Source organism: Mus pahari, chromosome 21 (assembly GCF_900095145.1).
Source record: "Mus pahari chromosome 21, PAHARI_EIJ_v1.1, whole genome shotgun sequence".
Classification (NCBI taxonomy): Eukaryota; Metazoa; Chordata; class Mammalia; order Rodentia; family Muridae; genus Mus; species Mus pahari.
The window spans coordinates 38,003,147-38,022,226 of record NC_034610.1 but is presented as its reverse complement, the minus strand read 5'-3'; the positions used below and the strand labels follow the sequence as shown (position 1 = coordinate 38,022,226).

The 19,080-nt window shown below is 45.6% G+C and overlaps 1 protein-coding gene across 9 annotated transcripts in view; it reads right to left on the bottom strand.

Annotated features, from left to right (window-relative positions):
* Hivep2 (human immunodeficiency virus type I enhancer binding protein 2) overlaps positions 1-12,984 on the bottom strand; it is a 190,249-nt gene extending 177,265 nt beyond the window's left edge. For 4 of the 9 annotated variants that reach the window (XM_021220971.2, XM_021220970.2, XM_029532981.1 and 1 more), the window contains exon 1: positions 12,073-12,523. The gene's annotated coding sequence lies outside the window, so the exon portion shown is untranslated. Of the gene's footprint in view, positions 1-11,363; positions 11,602-11,681; positions 11,735-12,072; positions 12,524-12,546 lie in introns of those variants that run through there. The other 5 variants (XM_029532980.1, XM_029532985.1, XM_029532986.1 and 2 more) reach the window with 4 other exon arrangements.
* Positions 12,985-19,080: the final 6,096 nt, after the last annotated feature.

Here is a 19,080-nt window from a genome sequence, read left to right as displayed (position 1 = left end):
AGGCATCAAGCCACGTGCATATTCCAAAAAGATGCTATTCTTCACCCCTCTCCCATCTTCTGTCTCATTTCCCAGGGACACTCACCTGTCAAATACAAATAAGAACAGTTGCTTCCTTTATGCAGTGGTGTGGCATAATGTAAAAATCTCAGACGGTACATAAACCCAAAGCAGTTGGCTAAAAGGCTATCACAAGTGTTAGGTACACAAGGAGACACTGTTGTTTGTTTGTTTGTTTGTTTGTTTGTTGGCTGTAAGATGGACTCATATAGTCTTGGCCAGTTTAAAAACCACAGTAATTATTACTGTTTTTGTAATGTCCTCTTCTTGCCTTCTATCGCCCCCTCTTGTATCACTCATCAGAATATAAAGAGGGTGATCAGAACAATTTCTTTGTGATATACATTTGTGGCATTATCCATTAAGGGATAAGACTTTTCCAGCCCTTAGTGATCACTGTCAGATTTCATTAGATTTAACACTAGCAAATTCTCCCCAAACAGCACCAAAACTCAACTGATGATGTAACAGATTTGGAGTTCGTCCATTAGAAAACTCTAACATCCACACTGTGTGTCCAATTACTTGTTACATTCAATACTGTTGAGCGATGTGTTTTTTAAAAGGTCATTTAGAATAGTCTGAGCCGCTTGGCCCATTTTAAAAACTACACTTGATTAAATTTGGGACCAAGTTCATCATGCATATTACTAAGGTCATTTGAACAAGTAAACAGATTACACATTCAAAAACAATTGCCTTTGGATGTATTCTATTTCGTGGGATGTCTTTATTTTATTTATTTACTGCTTGAATACAGCTGTAACTAGCTCCATATTTTGTTAGCCTCGCCTGGTAATGGTCTATACCAAGTTAAAACCCATGAGGAGACATTATCAGAAGCTATGGAGATTCTGATTGTTATCTCTGTTCTACAAACACATATTGTGTAATAAACTGCAGCAATAATAATCTGTCACCTCAAGAAGGTTCTGCTAACCCTTGTCACAAACATACTGCTGTATGTTGGCTTGTTTTTTGTCCGCCTGCAACTGAATTATTCTCAAAAATTAGTGTTGCTTTGCCTCTAAAAATAGCCTGATTCCCTTGTAACGCCCTGCTCCGTTCCCCAGAGGCAGAGCAGTGAGCCCAGCAAAGCTCTGCTTTCACAGATGAAAAAAGCCAACAGACTATGATAGATGTACAGTCACTTGGCCTGAGTCATTCTGAAAATCAATAATGAGGCAGGCAATAACGTGCTGGGGTCAGGGTTTAGAGCCATCCATTCTGGTGGCTCCTCCGGCCGCACTGCGAGGTTTAATGAGCCCATCCTCAGAAGAGGAGAGCTAGCATCTGAAATCTTCGCTTTTTATTCCAAAACGTTCTATACTTCGAGAATAAACTTTGACACATGGCTAAGAATACGAAAATAAACCAAATGTTTATAACCTTGTGGTTTTCTTCCTTCCTGAAAGGCATGGAGACCATCCCAACTGTAAGAATCAAGGGAAGAAAGAGACAAAAGTTTGATCATTGCTCCTCGGGCAATTACAAGCTGAACTCCCCATGACCTATCTACAAAGTGCCGGGCTGGCCATCCGGACCTTCCCATGAGACACTGCTCAAGACTCTGAATTGCACCACCAGCTTTGTGAGACAAGACAAAATTTCATTCCAACTCTGCCCTCCATTTCACTTGGCCTCCATGGGGTAAGGGTAAATTGGGGAAAAATAATATAGTCTCTTTTTTTTACACCATATTTATCCAAGCTCTGGCCCACCAAGAAATGTCCTAACACTTCCAACCTATGAGGAGCCAGAGCTGCTTCACACAACAGTCTGTTGAGCCAAAAAAAAAAAAGGGGGGGGGGCAAGGGAAAACTCACTCCTCATACAGACAAATTCCAGAGCAAGTGACTATAAAGTCCCTTCCTCAGCCATCAAAAGGTTCGTGTGTTCACTTGGGTGAAAACAGAAGGGATTTAGGCCATGTCTTCAAGAGGTTTTTGTAACTAGAGAGCACAGAGTAAAATAGAAAATAGCAAGGCACATTTAGGGGGAAGCATACTGAGGGACAGCCCAATGAGACTGAGTCTAGTCAGGATTCCTTCCCTGGGATGTATGCATACCCCATCTTGCAGAGAGATAAAAAAAAAAATGTCTCTGGAGATGTGGCAAATCCCAACCACGTGACCACTGAAAACCATCGTTGGTGGCAGGTTTCACTGGAACCATCCTAATCTCCTACGAACTTTATCCATTTGAATAAAATTAAAATACAAATTCCAAATATGATCTCTGGGTCAGCACACGCACAAATGCATTTATAATACAAACCGATGTGTCATTTGAAAATTAAAAAAGAAAAAAAATGTGTTTTATTCTCTTGCCAGGGCCTGACAACACTGAAGTATTAAATACTGTTTAAATTCCTATGTGGTTTTTTTTTTTTTCTTTTTTCTTTTCGGGACAGAACCCCATGTTTGGTGCTATTTAATACCCTCAAACCTCAAAAAATTAAAAGTAAATAGTTTTATAAGTATACATAAGTATACATGGTTATATGTGTATATGTTTACATATATGTATATAAGTGCAAATGTTTAAATGAGTGGGATATTTCAGGAGTGAGTTGAGTGATCTTTCAGTATTTGTTTAAGTCCCATTAGGGCTAAGAGACTCATTATGCAAGCAGGAATTATTGAACACCTTGAAAAAAATGTAGCACGGTAACTGAATTTGCCAGAAAACCCTGCTGAATCTGTCTAGTAGAACGCAAACTGTCTAAGGACCAAGGCCCTCTTTTTTACTATTCTGTTCCCCAGTGATGCCTCCATGTCTAGACCACCACCTTTTTCAGATCACCAATATTTGATAAATTAATAAGGAAAGCATTTTAAAGTCAGCAGTCCCCAAAACGCCCCTGTGGTGTGTCTCTTAAGTAGACTTAAGGCCTCAGGGGTGAACACTGCCCCCCCCCCCCCATTGAGACTTAGGCAAAGGTTCAAGCTGGGTAATTCAGGCACCAAGGGCTATTTTTAGACCAAAACCTTCCCACACCAGAGAATTCCGTTCACTTCCCTGGTACAGCACACAGGCTGAGCCGGATGAGTAGTACCCAAGATCTTAATTGGTGGCTCCATTTGTTAACCCATGAAGCCCGGTCCATTATGACATTGTTTCCTAAACCATTTCAATCAAGAGTCAAACAGACCATCTGAAAATATCTCAGGAATATTGTACTGTCACAACAAGTTGACTTCTTTTTTGTGTTTTTATTTCAGAGTAATCTCCCTTAGAAATAACCACAGCTGCCTGGTACTCTCCCTCACCAGGAGCTCACAGAGATCAGAGTTCCCACATGTTCCCCCGACACAAGTCTCGAGATGACCCTCCAACAGATATTCCCTCCTTTCATAACCTCGGGGCAGTTGAGTAGATTTCACCCTGTTCTGATCTCAAATTCAAGGCTCCTGAAGCATGTCATCTCCACTGGATCCCTGGTGCGTGCCCACAGGTTGCTGAGGGAACCCATGTACTCAGCGGTAAAAATGGTTGGACTTTATTTATTATTATTATTATTATTATTATTATTATTATTAATTTCTGAAAGACTCTTAATGTGAACAATCACACCCCCATGGATTGGCACTGAACCTTGAGTTCAAACCCTGCTCCACTAATGACTCAGTTCCTCTGCTTATAAACACAGAGATCGTAACACCGATTTGTCTGCGGGTGCTGGTGAGATTACAAGCAGGCGGTAGTACCTGCTATGGGACCTGTCATAGGACAAGAGCTCTGTAAACCTCCAATCCTGTCCTTTAGTTATTTTGCTAAATTGGCCCTGTGCCTATTTTTTAAGTGTTTTTTTTTCTTTTCCAGTCTGGTAATACCATAATTACAGAATAAAATGACATTGCGTCCCCTCTCTAACGACGAAGTAGAATTTTAAACTGATAGAATATGCAGACTATGCGTTGGAAGAGGCTCGAGAAGCCATCTGTCCCAATCGCTTTCCTTTCCAAATGAAGTCCACAGAGCTGGGATGTCTGCCTTCCAGGTTGTCACAAAAAAAGTTCCCTGCAAAGACAGAGCCAAACCTTTGCGAACTCTACTCCTCTATACCTTCCCTGGCTCTTGCCTTCCACTGCAGAGGCATGGCAACACATGTAATTTTCAGACAATTAAGAAGTTAAAATAACCTCAATTTAATTGCATCCAATTAACAAGGCAAATTAGCGTTTCATATGTACACTATTAAACTAGTTGTCTGGCTTCCAAAAGAAATAAAGCATAGTTTCAAATGAATCTCCCATTTTGGAATACAAAGCTACTTACAATTTAAATTAACCTTTCCAATAATCTTCCTTATATGGAATTAGACAGTGCCTCTATTTTAAAATGTTTTCGCTACCTACCTAGGTAAGAATTAACAGTGTTACTTTGTAACTATCAGTATTTTCTCTCTTGCTGAACACATATGATTTTCTATGTTTATATGTTTGCATGAGGGCATGTACACAACCTTAAGCTATTACAAATGAGGGTGTGTCCACGTTTACCTGAAGCCTAAGTAAGCTGTCAAAAAATCCCAGGTTTTTGCTGGCCTTTCACATCAAGTGACTCTGCCCCAATGCATAAGATCTCCCATGACCTGCTTTCTTTTGCCAAATGAAGCTTTACATCTAAACCCGCCACTCACTGTCCAACAGTGTCATGGACTTAGATATACCTGATTACCAATAAAAACCGTGTTCTAATAGCTTGCCCATGAATCACCTAATCCTTGAACATTCCCGCCCCACAGTACAAGCATTCTATGATTTTTAACTAAGAGCACTCTTACACGCTGGTATTTGATGGTCGCATTCACTCCGTCACTGTGACGATTTTCTAGGGTGAAACTTCATTGCTTCAAAAAAATAATGAGATACTTTGCCTAAAATGCTGCTCAGACCAGCATGGGCAATGTTTAATAAAGTATTTTAATCGCTTTGTTGACTTACTTCCAGTTAAGGTAATATTAAGATAAAGCCAGAAGAAGTCTCACTGTCACACAGCAGAGACAGCTTCCATACTGAATGTTACATGGCATTCTCAATAGTCAGCATCCACATTTGTGTGTGTGTGTGTGTGTGTGTGTGTGTGTGTGTGTTTGTTTATGTGTGAATTTTATGGCAATCTGACCAATTCCTTACCACCAAGAACTTTATAACATTTCTAAGCCACACACTTCAAAGTGCTGTTGCTCAGGCCCAATCCTCGGGTGCATACCAACTTCCTCCATAGACTCTCAAGGTCTATGGATTCTAGAGCCAGCTACCTTTCCAGGCTTGCCTGACTCTTCCAGCCCCACCCCCAGCCTATGCCCCGCCCCACCCCTTGCATTCTACCCCTCCACACCCATTTATTTCGTTTATTCAGCCTTCAAAACTCCCAGTTTTAAATCCTCTCTTCCTTCCTTTTGTTCTTTCCAGTCTAGGAAACAGAAAGCTTCCACTTTTATTCTTCCTGGACCTGGACGTTTTAATTCTATAGTATAGTAAGGTTTACTGGTAAATGATACATCTTCTCCGGGCTAAAAATGAAACCTGAAAGTTGGAGGTGAAGCGATCTGTGGTCGCGCAGTGAGGCTGTCTACAGAGTCCGGACTTGGACTGACACATTTTCCAATAGCAAATAAGATGAAGATTGTGTTAATAAAACGATACAAGTGGAGAGGAAAGCTATCCTCACAAATCTTTGTTTCCAATTCCTTTCCTTCGACATTATGTTACTCTGACCCCCAAATCCTATGGGATTAAATCCTGATATTTGCAGTCATATAAATAAAGTATCTGGAGAACTGTAAGTTTCATCCTTCACTAGTTGTCGAGGAACACATAGTTCCTACACGGCTCCAAAGATTAATTGGTTACTTAACAAAAAAAGACCCTGGTTTAAAAAGCTCTGAATTTGTAGTTATTCATCAATTGGATCAATAATACAGGCTAATCCAGCTTACTAGAGTCCCCAAATAAATATTTTTGAAATATAAATTCCATATGACTACAAATAGTAGTACAAGCTGAAGTCAGCTCATCCAGTGCCATTAAAAACTTCCACGGGGTCAGAACCGATTGACTGATTGATTGATTGATTGATTGATTGATAAACTCTACAAAGGAGATGTCTGTTATACATCTTCATCCAGCCCCAGGAAATTCACTTTCCAACAACCATCTTCTAGCCTGGCCAATAACAAGGCCACCAAACAGCCTGATTTGCTAGGAGCAGGTCTCATATCTGCCTGGTTGGATAATCATTCACGAGGTCAACCTGCCTCGGAGGAGCCTGACCCTCAAGGTCTGGCCTTATCTTGATATCACTTCTCTCTTGTTATCAGCCCTCCACCCTCATTGGCTTGATTTCAGCCCCTGGACACATGGACATCTCCCAGCCTCATGACAATTACATTGTTCTTTCAAAACTTTCCCATCCACTTTTCTTTACATGACTCTTTCCTCCCATAGGAAGGCTGTCCTGGAACTCACTTTGTAGACCAGGCTGGCCTTGAACTCAGAAATCCGGCCTGCCTCTGCCTCCCGAGTGCTAGGATTAGCCAAAGGTGACATAAACTCCTTTGTGTATAGTCCACAGCACTGAAAATAGATGCAGTATTACACATTAAAACGCATGACCGATATCTGCCCATCCAATCCCTGATTTGGCCTATCATATCCTTAGTAGCTAACATAAGTCCCACCCATAGAAAATATGTGTACAATGCAGGACTAAATGATCAACTTGATGGCAGAGTATCTATCATGGTTATGGGTGGGGAGTGCAAAAAAAAAAAAACTTGATTATTCCTGAAGTCAACCATCCTATGACCCAACAGTGATGACACTCCACCTGATTCCTGCCCAGACTCATCCTTGGGGACAGAAGCATCATTTGTATCTATTCATCTTTGTGCCCAAGTGGCTGCACCCTTGTTTAAGCTAACAAGAAAACTAACCTTATAGATTAAGTTAGACAGTAGATCACTTGTCAAATGATACATCATACAACCATATGATGAGATTAGCACATCTTTGGTCCAGATCAATAGTGGATGATATGAAATATCAATCAGTTCTGGTTCGGTTCAAACACATAGCCAACCAAGGCCCATGTCACTTTAAAACCGGACCATCACAGAGAAGTCAAATTTGAATGGGGACATTTGTGAAGTTTTAGATTATGTCATGACAATTTAGTGCTAAAATAGTTTTCCAAATGACCTAAAAGCTGTCTGAGACCTTTAGCAAATACTGATTTTCAAACTCTTTATAAGTTTGACCATAGCAACACAAAGGCAGCACCACTCTGTTTTGACACCAGGGACCAATAAGAAAGTAACAACAAGCTGGGTGTGGTGGCGGTCCCAGCACTTGGGAAGCAGAGGCAGGCCGGATTTCTGAGTTCAAGGCCAGCCTGGTCTACAGAGTGAGTTCCAGGACAGCCAGGGACAAGAAAGACAGGACAAAGAAACCCTGTCTCGAAAAACCAAAAAAAAAAAAAAAGAAAGAAAAAGAAAAAGAAAAAGAAAAAAAGAAAGAAAGAAAGAAAGAAAGACCATTTCTCAGACATTTCCTTCAAGCACATACAACTTTGTTATCATAAAAAGCCATCCTAATGTTTTTTTTTCTTTTTTAAAAAAGATTTATTTATTTTATGCATATGAGTACTCTGTTGCTCTCTAGGCATACCAGGAGAGGGCATCAGATCCCATCACAGATGGTTGTGAGCCACTATGTGGTTGCTGGGAACTGAACTCAGGACCTCTAGAAGAGCAGTCAGTACTCTTAACAACTGAACCATCTCTTCAGTTCCTGTCTATTGTTTTTCTTTCTTTCTTTCTTTCTTTCTTTCTTTCTTTCTTTCTTTCTTTCTTTCCTTTTTTTTTATTTTTTTATTTTTTTTTTTTTTTTGGTTTTTCGAGACAGGGTTTCTCTGTAGAGCCCTGTAGAGCCCTGGCTGTCCTGGAACTCACTTTGTAGACCAGGCTGGCCTCGAACTCAGAAATCCGCCTGCCTCCGCCTCCCGAGTGCTGGGATTAAAGGCGTGCGCCACCACGCCCGACTTATTGTTTTTCAATACTCTATGTTCACCCACAGTTTCATAGAAAAACCTTCACGAAAGCAGCAGCATTAGTGGAGACCTTCAGTGATTAAAATAAACCCACTTAACCTGCACGGTTTGAGGTTCCAGATGAAATCCGAACGCCAGGAAGCAGAGTTAGCAAACTTCCTTGGCTCCACTCTCTGATGCCGCTCTAAAAGTCACAACACCAACATACCAAGGCTTAGTCAAACCACGGACTCACAGTGAATTCACATGCAACTTCGTAAATGAGAAGTCTAATTCTGAAATGCTCAAGCAGAGGTATACAGGAGAGCCACTTCTCCACCTACAGGTCTGATATAAAGGAACAAGGTTAACACAAAGCTCTCCCTGCATTGGTGTGAACTAATGTGTGAAAACTGTATGATAGCTAACAGGGGAGAAGCAAGCCTTTCCACCCACAGCACATATCCGACTGCTCTGAGCCACCCTCCCCGTATTAGAACAGTCACCACGCCAGGTTACTATTACTTCACATCTAATACTGCACCACACTTGCAGCATGCCAAATATTTTCTACCAGTCTTTCCTATGTTGAAGTTTTCAGACTAAACTCTGCTAGTTACTGGTACCAAGTCAAGAACTGAAAAGAAACACAAATAGCAAACGTATTGTTTGTTGTTGTGGCTGAAACGAAGTCCTTAGCACGCACACGCACACACAGACATATACACACAGAGACACAACACACTGCCAAAGTATAAAATAAAATTCATCATTTTACCGGAATAAGCATAAGGCACTCAACCTGATTTCTGAATAATGTCACGGTGCCAACAATTCAAGCTGACACATGTACTATTATTCTCCAAGGCACGCCTGCATATATGTTGTCTTCTGTTTTGTTTCATAGTAACAAGAAGATCTGTAAACGCATCCCATGGAAAAGGCGCTGATCAATCAAAAGACTCTGCTAGGCAATCTTCCAATGTGGTCAAACAGGACCATTTCCTTATGTGCTATGTTACCGGAAATAAATTATTCTTATGGCATTTACTACAGAAAAGTTTTATCTACGTCAATACTATTTTGCCAATCCCCATCTAACCAGTTAAAATATAATCTATCTTATATTTATAGTATATAATAGTACATATCCTAAATATGCACTATGATTAATATTGACTACATCCTCTTCAACTGTCCCAAATCAACGTTAATCTACTTAATTTTAAGCAATTTTAAATACATATTAGTTGGTACTAATAATTAATCTAATAAAATACAATCACTGAAACACATTATAGATGCCAATTGTGTTATGTCCCTCCTATTCTTAAAGCAAAAAACTATCTCAGATAATTTTCAAAAGAGTCAGCCCTGTACTATTTATTTTATTATAACATTTATTATAATTATGTATGTTGTAATTGTAATGTTTTATTTTTCTGCATATGAGAACTATACTGCCCACTTCAAACCTAGTGGTCAAAGAGATTATGACACTAGAAGCATACTGTCATTCTGTGGATATTGCAGACTCCCTGACTGCTTGGAATAAAAATGCAGTTGTAATCTGACACCACGACTCATTAGGGCTCCACCAGAATTTTCTCTTAGCAATAAAAAATGATTTCCACCTTATTCACATGCACAGCATTCCAGTTTTAATAAACTGCTGGACCTGCATCCTAAAACTCAAACCCAGCAAGCTCATTATATAATTCTCTTGGGTAATTTGTAACATTGTAATCTTGGCATGTCTATAAGACATATAAGCAACCAGGCATTCACAAATCCTAACACATATATGTGACGGTATCTAAAACAACTTGGTTTGCTCAAGGACAAATGGAATCATTATCACTAGAGGAAATGGGTCTAGAGTTCCATGGCCTTTTTCTAGGGGGGGGGGACAGATCACTGAAAATGTAATTAGTATGAATCTTATTAATACTTCAAGTAATTTCTGGGTTTGATTATTCACGCAAAAGAAACTGCTGAAGAGAGAAAAAAAAAAAATAGCCCTTGAAGAGGACTCTGAGTTGACAACAACAACAAGAAGAAGATACAAAAACAGCCCTCCTGTGAATTACTGAAGTCTTGCTCTAGAAGTGGAAGAAAGTACCAATATAGTTTTTAAATAAATTGAGTTATTTTTAAAATGGCAGAAAAGGAAGAACGAAAAAAAAAATCAGTTCAAATTTTCTATTATAATGAAGGGACCGGAAGCAAGCCTCTCTGTGTTCATTTTAGGCCTAAATAACTGTGCAGAGCATAAGGGTTTTGCAATGTCAGTTGCACACACAGCTTCCTGTGTGAATTCTAAGCCAATACAGGTGTCCTGGGGTTTCCAGTGTAACCTATTATCAAGAGATTCCTCTGGTCGCCTCTGGGCTAACCCCTCTGCCCTCAGCCCAAGCATGTTACTGCGGGTCTTCTCCTGGCGACTGTATTACAGACCCTTTCTCTTCTCTGCGTCTCCGAGGTGAGAGCGCCCACTTTCCCTTGGCGATGCAAGTCAAAAGCTTTCGCATTCAGAGGACTAGTTCCTGCAGTCCTTTGCACTTAAATGCTTTCAAGTAGGCGACTGAGGAACCACTACGAGAAACGCTGCTTCCCCTCGGTCCCTTCCCCACTGGGAGCCGCATCCCTGCAGCACAACATCCAGAGACCCTCTCCGACCTTCTAGCCTCCACAGAGACTGAGCGTGGAGGGTTGGGGTCGCATTTTCTCCCGTCCTCTGCTGCACTGGATATGTTATGTAAGAAGGACAGGACGCGGGAGGCACATGCGTATAAAGCGCACCGATCTGTGATAACAGCTGGGATGGCAAGGCTGATCTGGAGTCGTTCCCCCACCAAATACGACAGACACATCACCCTCACCACACACACACACACACACACACACACACACACACGCACGCACATATAGAAGCTATGTTTTCCTGTCTTAGCCCTACCAGCACCAGACGCACAGAATGGAAAGGAGGGGGTTGGGGGTGAAGGGAGGTGAGAGGTGCGGCGGCAGCAGCACATCTGCTTTGATAGCAGCTAGCAGAGCTGCCGCGGCAGAGAGCCCCTCGTTAACCCCCTTCCTGTGGCTGCACCACGTCATGGAACATTCCCGGAACGGGCCAACGTTCCACCCACTTCAGGGAACAGACATAAAGGCGCAGACCCAGCTCCTCGCGGTGCACTGCCCAAACACACATGTTTCTTCCCGATCCCCCGACCAGAAGCACAAACAAGCATGCAATCCGCCCCCACCCGTCTCCACGCGCCGGGGGCCAGCCGGCGGCGGCTGGAGCCGCTCTGCGGCCGGTGCACCCGCAAGGCGAGGGCGCCTCCGCCTGAACCTTCCATGGAGACAGTCCCCTCCTTCTTCGCTTCCTTCCTTCCTTCTCTCCTTCCTTCCTTCCTCGCTCGGGAGGAGAAAGGAGTCACCGAAATGCCCAGCGCCAGCGCCTCCGCTGCGCTCGCTCGGCCGCAGGCCGGCGGCCCGGCCCTTGCCGTCCGCTCGCCCGCTCGCCCGCCCGCCCGTACCGCCCCCAGCCCCGCGCCGCGCCGCGCCCCCTCCCCCGCTACCTGACAACGGGCCGCCGGCCGCGGCAGCCGCAGCGGTGGCCCGGCGGTGCGCGCCGGTGCACGTCCCTCATTAGTAACCAGGCACATTCCTGCCTCCAGCGCTCCCGCGCGGCCCCCTCCCCCCAGGACATTACGCAAAGCAGCCTCCCCTCATCTGCATAGAACCTCGGCCAGGGTATTCCCCGCATTTCCCAACGCGCCCGACCCCCCCTTGCTTAGGTCTCCCCCATCCCCGCCCCCTCCGACCCTTACCCCTGGGCCACCAGGGAAGCGGCCGGGGGCGCGCGCCGCGAAGGGGGCGATGGAGTTGGGCGAAGGCGATTTCAGGGTAAAGTGAAACAAGCTCGATCGCTGGTGCAGGCAGGAAAAACACAGAACCGAGGCCACTTACCGAGCCGAGAAGGGACCTAGATTCCCGCCGCTCTGCTCTGCCGGCGGCCGGTGCGCCCTCCACGCACCCCAGGGCTGCACCCAGTACCGAAGTGTCGAGGCGTGGAGGGAGGCTGCTACCCAGCCAGAAAACCTTTCAAGTTGCTCGGGCTCCGGGCAAGCTTCAATGTCCAAGACTCAACTTGGCAAATACTTGTGCCACAGTCACCGAAGATGTCTTTTTTTTTTCTTTTTCCTTTTTCTTTCTCTTTTTGCGGAGACCCTCCTCCACCGGGGAGAGACAGCGCACGGCGGCGCCCCGCTCTCCAGCTCTCCACCCCCTCACCTCCAGCCCGCCTCCCGCCGGCCGCCAGCCTCCCGGCCGCGAGCCCCTCGGGCGGCTGTCAGCTCCCGGCAGTCCGGGTGACAGCGGCCGAAGGAGGGCGCGACGCGGCGGGCGGTGGGGGGGATCCTCGCAGCCGCGGCGGCCGCTCACCTGTAAAGTCACCGCAGCGCAGGAGGAAGAGGAGAGAGAGGAGGAGGGGAGGAAAGCCCCCCGGTGCCCTTGTTCTTGCTGCCGCGGCCGCTCCTCGCCCAGGCTGAGCGTGTCTGGTGGGGGGTGTCTGGTAGCATTTCCTTAAGGACAGAGGGAGGGCGGGCGCGGAGGGAGGGAGGAGGGAGGGAGGCGATCCCCACCGCCAGCCCAGGCTCCTCTTGCCTTTATTTATATATTTATTTATTTTCGGACACTGTTGGGAGATGGAGCCAGGGCGGGGACCAGGGCCGCCAGGCTGGGGCTTGAGCCGCGGGACCCGGGCCGCAGTTTGCCGGCGTGCGGGAGCCGCAGCGGCCGCCTCCCCTCCGGGCTGTGGACGCACCGGGTTATTCCTGGCAGCGCCTCCCCGAACAGAAGTTACTAGGAGGAGTGCGCGGCGAGGGCGGGCGGGGGAGAGGGGAGGGAGGGAGGAAGAGGGAGAGACTCAGCCAGCGACGTCATCGGATCCCCCAGCGCGTCCCTGGGAGGGAGGCTGAACCAGAAAAACCAGTCTGGAGCAGGCCAGCGGGGCGAAGGATGTGCGACCCGGACTGGCCCCGATGCGGGCGCGCGGGGAGAGAAGGTCGCGGTCGCGCTCCCTTTCCCTCGGAGCCGAGATCTCCCCTGAGAGCCGGTATCAGCTTGCCACGCAGAAACATTGGCGAGTCTGGAGCGATCTGAGAATTTCCTACTAGGGTGTGGAAACCTCCTTCGCTCCCATCCCCTTCCCTCTCGATCCCCCTTTCCCACGTACTGGTCCCTTGCCTTCCTAGGGAAGGAAATTAGGGGAACAGTGGGATCCTTACATTTTGCCCGGGTACCAAGGATTTCTCGCCTCTTCACCCTCCAGCTGCACTCACGATTTTGTTAGCAATTCGGGGGGGGGGATTATGCTGCAGCCCCTGGAACTCTCAATGTGTTTCACTAGCATTTTCCGTGCCCGGGCGGAAGCACGAAGTTTTTCACGCGCTCGAAATGCCCCAATTGCTTTCCCCGGGGTCACTCCCCAGGGCGCCCCGGGTGCACCCTGCTCAGGAAGCCACCCGCCCTCGTCCGGGTATTCAAATAGGCTAGGGCAGCGGCGCGGGGAGCAGCTGCCGGCTTCCTGGGGGGCCAAGCGGGGAAAGGGGGCGAGCTGCCACCTCCGGCTGCGCGCTTCTAGTTCTCTGCTAGGGACTGAAATCACACCCAGCCCTGGGAGAGCTGGGCGGGGCTGGGGGAGGGGAAGGGAATCCCAAGCGAGTAGGGGCCGGGACTCTGGCTTCCTCCCCAGCCCGGCAACACCCGGGGGACACCGGGGCTCCCTCGGGCCGTTACCCAGCGTGTGTGGACTCGTGTGCACCCTCAAGGGAGGTTCCCAAGAGGTCGCTGCGCTGGAGCGCAGACACTGGCTTCTGGGCGGTGCCGGCGCCCGGAGCGCCTCCTCCGGGTGGGCTCGCGGCGCAGCTCGACCGCGCGCCGCCCACTCTTTGGATCCGAGCGTCCAGAAACACCCGGGGCCGTAGCACCCTCTCCCCACCCGCCGGTCCGCGCCGCCGCCCTGCCCGGGGCGGAGTAAACAAGAGACGCACAAGATTTGACCTGGCGCGACCCGGCTTTCTGGCCGGGGTTCCCCCGGAGCAGGTGACTCCGTGGGAGGGGTGGAAATTAGCCTCTGGAATTCCGGGCCTGAGACTTGAACTGTGGTTCTGCTTAAAGGCAGATAATAACTATGAGATGTTTTAGGTCTCCAGTCACAGTTTTCGCACTTACCAAATGTCAAGACATTAAAAAAAAAATCGCTACCCTTCTCATTACAAATGAATATATTAAAAAGGAAGGGCCTCCTCTTTAATGAGTTGGAGAATAACTCGTTTGGTTTCGTTTTGGTTTTGGTTTTGGTTTTGACCTATAAACAGTATTATGAGAGTCCCCATGTTGTGACAGCATTGCTGTGAAGAGCGACTCTACCAAATGCACTTTTAGTCGCTTTTGGAAGAAGAAAATTTGGAGATAGGGAATAAACTTAACTCTGTGTGTGTGTGTGTGTGTGTGTGTGTGTGTGTGTGTGTGTGTGTGTGTGTGTGTTTAATGGATCTCAAACTCGGCCTGCTTCCATTTAAGCAGTCTCTCCTTGTATAATTTCCTTGATATTCAGCTGGCCGTTGCCTTAACTAGAAAGCCTTAATAGAAAAAAAAAAATCTACCAAGCATCATTTTAAGTTACATCTTTTAAAATCCAAATGTGATTTTTAAAACGTTCCACCCCCACACTGCTCCCCCCTGCTTTCATGTCTACATGCTAAAGTCCGTTTTATTTAATTGCTTAATAGAGAAGATTACTCCATTTCTTTAAGAATCCAATTTCTTTTCAGCAAACACAACAGAGCAGCTGCCCAAGCACTCAGAAATTGAGCAGAGAGAGTAGCAGGCAGCTTTACTTTGGTGAAGTGAATGTTAGTTGAAAGCTTAAGCACTTTTTAAAAGGCTAAAGAAAGTAGGATATTCTGACTACTACTATATTCAGGTAAATGAGTCATTGAAATAGATACTTTTAAAGGGAGGCAATTTATAAACAGTTAAGGTCTGATCCTACCACAGAAGGACCACTGGAAACATTGTCTCTAATCAATCTTAGACATTTTTTCAATGATTACTTTGCCTGAAAATTATCAAGCTTCAAGGAAGATAGTCTGGACTGAATTGTTGAAGGGACAACTGTTGAAAACATGTATCAATGCTAATGCCAGCTAACAGGTGACCCTGTGGGAAGGGCGGAAGTTAGCCTCCCGAATTCCTGGCCCAAGAACTAAACCATGGTTCTGCTTTATGACAGGCAAAGCACCAATAACTATGGAATGTCAACTGGGACAACGTTCACTATCTTTCTATACATCAATCATTGCTTTCTGTCTAATGGGCCCAAGATTTGTCTCTTGCAAGCCACTGTGCACAAAGTATAAATCAGTGCCGGCCATTTCAAAGCCAGATGCCCATGGAACTCCCCCCTCCTCATCTTCACCTTCACCACAGGTCTCACCTGCCTGGCCTGCTGTTCCAGCTTCTCTTGAAATGGTTGTACCACTGATGCCTTCTAAGCAGATCTCTCTTATAACTCAGATTGTATATCTACAATGCACATGCACACTGCTCACAATCTGGATATTTGATTGCTTACAAGGATGGATAGTATAATAAGTGAAAATTTCTTCCTTCAAAGCTAAAGAAGACGTTGGTTAGAAAACTGCATACTACCCCTAAGAAAACCCCATGGGAAATGAGACTAAATAAGTCACAGCGAATCCAGCTGGAGCACCTCTATGGAGCACCAGTACCTCTATGGAGCACCAACACCTCTATGGAGCACCAGCAACCAGGCAGAACTTCCACCCCATCACTCACCCTGTTCTCAGCATTTCTCAGTTTCAAAGGAAAGAAGATTTTGGCAATCCACATTGTGAGGTATTACGATACTAAAACACAAATGATTCTGGGCACACTTACAGTCTTTCATCCTGTGGCAAGAAGGAAAATTCCTATCACTAAAAATACGTGCATTGAGTGTATGATATATATACTTCAGACACAACAGTGAGCAAATGAGGGAATCATGAAATCAAGGAGTTTGATTTCTAGTCAGAAGAAAGAGAGGAGAAGTGGGGTATGTAATAAATATGAGAATCATCTCACTGTATAGGACTTTGAAAGGTAAAGAGACTCAGGGAGGAAGAAAAAAAAGCAACGTAGATTAAGCATGTAAGTGGAGGGCTGGGTTACTATGTCAACCACTGGGATCAGAGAGACATGGCAAGAGAAGCTTGCTACCCAGGCTTAATGGAATCATTTAGCATTGCAGGTATCTGGAGGAGAAGGATTTTCAGGAAATAGAAAAGACTAACATACGGCTTCCAGACCCAGAATGTGTGGAGAGCCCAAGGGGAGAAGGGTAGGCACGGAGAGCCTGAGAAACCAAAGAGAAATGGGCCCTCCGGGCTACCATGAGCATCCCTCCCACTCCAGGACAAGTTTGAAGGCAGGCAAGTTTTACACCACCCAGTCCCCCTCTACACCTGAGACTGTGTTTCTTAGCAGATAACACAGTTGACATTTACTGCAGTCTAGTGCTTAAGACCCACTTCCACAGGCCACACAATCTGATCACCAAAAGGATACAAAGTATCTAGAACCAACCCTGTTGCTAACCAAGGCTCCTGCAGTCAAATCCTGAGCTCTGGTGTGAAGAGCACATGAAAGAGGAGGCCTGATTATGTCGTGTGGACAAGAAGTAGCAAGACAAGTGTGGTGGTTTGGATGGGAATAGTCCTTGGGTCATGGAACTGTGTGGGGAGCATTAGGGGGATGTGGCTCCAGCCACCTGTTCCCATGCCTTCGCTCTTCCATTAGAGATTCTAACCCTCTGGAACCAGAAACTCCATCTTTTATAAGTTGCCTTAGTCATCGTGTATTGTCACAGCAGGAGAAAAATCACTAAGATGAGGAGAGAGGAATGGGGTTATGAGGTAACCTCCAAAAATAAACTTCCTCCATCTAGACTCCTGCCTCCAAAGGTTTCCCCAACATCTGTCAAATAGTACATCCATTTGGGGAACAAGTGTTCAATTGGTAAGCCTAGGAGGGAACTTCAGGTTTAGGAAAGAGCGTGCCGCCACCCCTGAGCACCAAGGCTTATGGACGTTTTATAACGTAAAATGTTTTAGTCTATCAAAAAGTACTCCCCGGGCTGGTGAGATGGCTCAGTGGGTAAGAGCACCCGACTGCTCTTCCGAAGNTCCGGAGTTCAAATCCCAGCAACCACATGGTGGCTCATAACCACCATCGGTAACAAGATTTGACGCCCTCTTCTGGAGTGTCTGAAGACAGCTATAGTGTACTTACATATAATAAATAAATAAATCTTATAAATAAATAAATAAATAAATAAATAAATAAATAAATAAATAAATAGCCTGCCCACCCTAAAAAAAGAGGAGTGGGAGAAAAGGAGCATGGAAGGGTCAGATCTGAACAAGACTGAGTCCCATCCCCCCAACCAACACCGTGTCCAGAAATGGGGCCGTGCTGTGGTGTGGAGTGAGTCTCAAATGCTTGGGACTCAGTTCTCCAATGTCTCATTTGCACCCTAGTGGCTTCTGTCTTAAGCTGATTCAGCTCACTGCCTATTCTTTTCCTGGGTAGATATTCCATGTTCTTGTCCTCTATGGCTTTCTGGGCTTTCCATACTCAGCTGTACCATTACAGCTTTACTTACTGCCCGCAGTGAATGTCAACTGTGTTAAATACTCTACACACACACACACACACACACACACACACACAAACATACAAATATATATGTGGCCTCATCTCTTCAGAAACCTTAGCTCCAACTTTCTCCCCACTTTATTATAAGACCAGGTTTTTAAAATCTTCCTACTTTCATTTTTGCTTCCAGCTCTATTGACTGACTAAATGCAGCCAGTAATAACCGTGTCCCAACCTCGGTGCTGTGCTGACTTTAATTTTCTTCATCGAATCAACTACCCTAGTCCAGTCCTTTTCCCTCTGCCTTACCCAAGGTCTCTGGGCATGAATATAGATAAATTACTTACCAAAGTGTAACACAAATGGCCTCTTGCCCAAATTCCCAAGAAACTCCACATTTCAGTCTAAGGTCACGTGAAAACGAACTTTCCTGTCTGTATTGTTACCTGCAGTCTGCTCCTCTGAGTCCCCTTCAGTCACCCTGCCAGCTCTGTTTACAACACATTGAGCTTCTTTAGCTCACTTCTTCAAACTTCTAAATACTCACCAACAAGCCAGTTTCCTTGCCTTATGGGCCACATGGTCAGGTGTTAGCAAGAGAGATATCCCCTGTTGTCCACTACAAATTTCTGCATTACTTATTTTTCTTATCACTATAAAAAAAATAATGGACAGAACAAACTTAACCACACAGATTTGGGGCTTGTGGTTTTAAAAGGCCATGGTCACTCCATGTCTTTGGCTTCATGTCTTTGGACCCATGTGTGGGCAAGGCCATTGACCCCATGACAGATAAAAAGCTGAGCTGCGCCACAGAAGGACCAGGTCAGCACAAGATGTACTTTTCACGGACAGGCTTCCAGTGATATACTTTGTCCAACCAATCCCTACCTTGCAGTTGTGTCACATCTCAGTACAGTGTCACCTCATCACACAAACCTGTGGGGGCATCTCATTTCCAAACCACAACCCAAGGATTTCTTTACCCGCTGTAGCTGGAAATTTGGAACTCAGCAAGATGCTAGGAGCACATGCACCTCTTCCCCTAGTTAGATCGCTGGCCGTTTCTCAGTATTTATCAATTCCGTTTCTCTTTGTCCTTCAGACAAACATTTGGCAGCAAAGGAGCAGAGCTTCCAGTTTACAGTTGACTATTTTAACAGTCTCACTGGGAGAAGATCTTCCCTTGTAGCTTAGCCAGCTTCAGCCATGCCCTTATGTCTGACTATTCATTAGGCTCGGGTGGAGCAATAA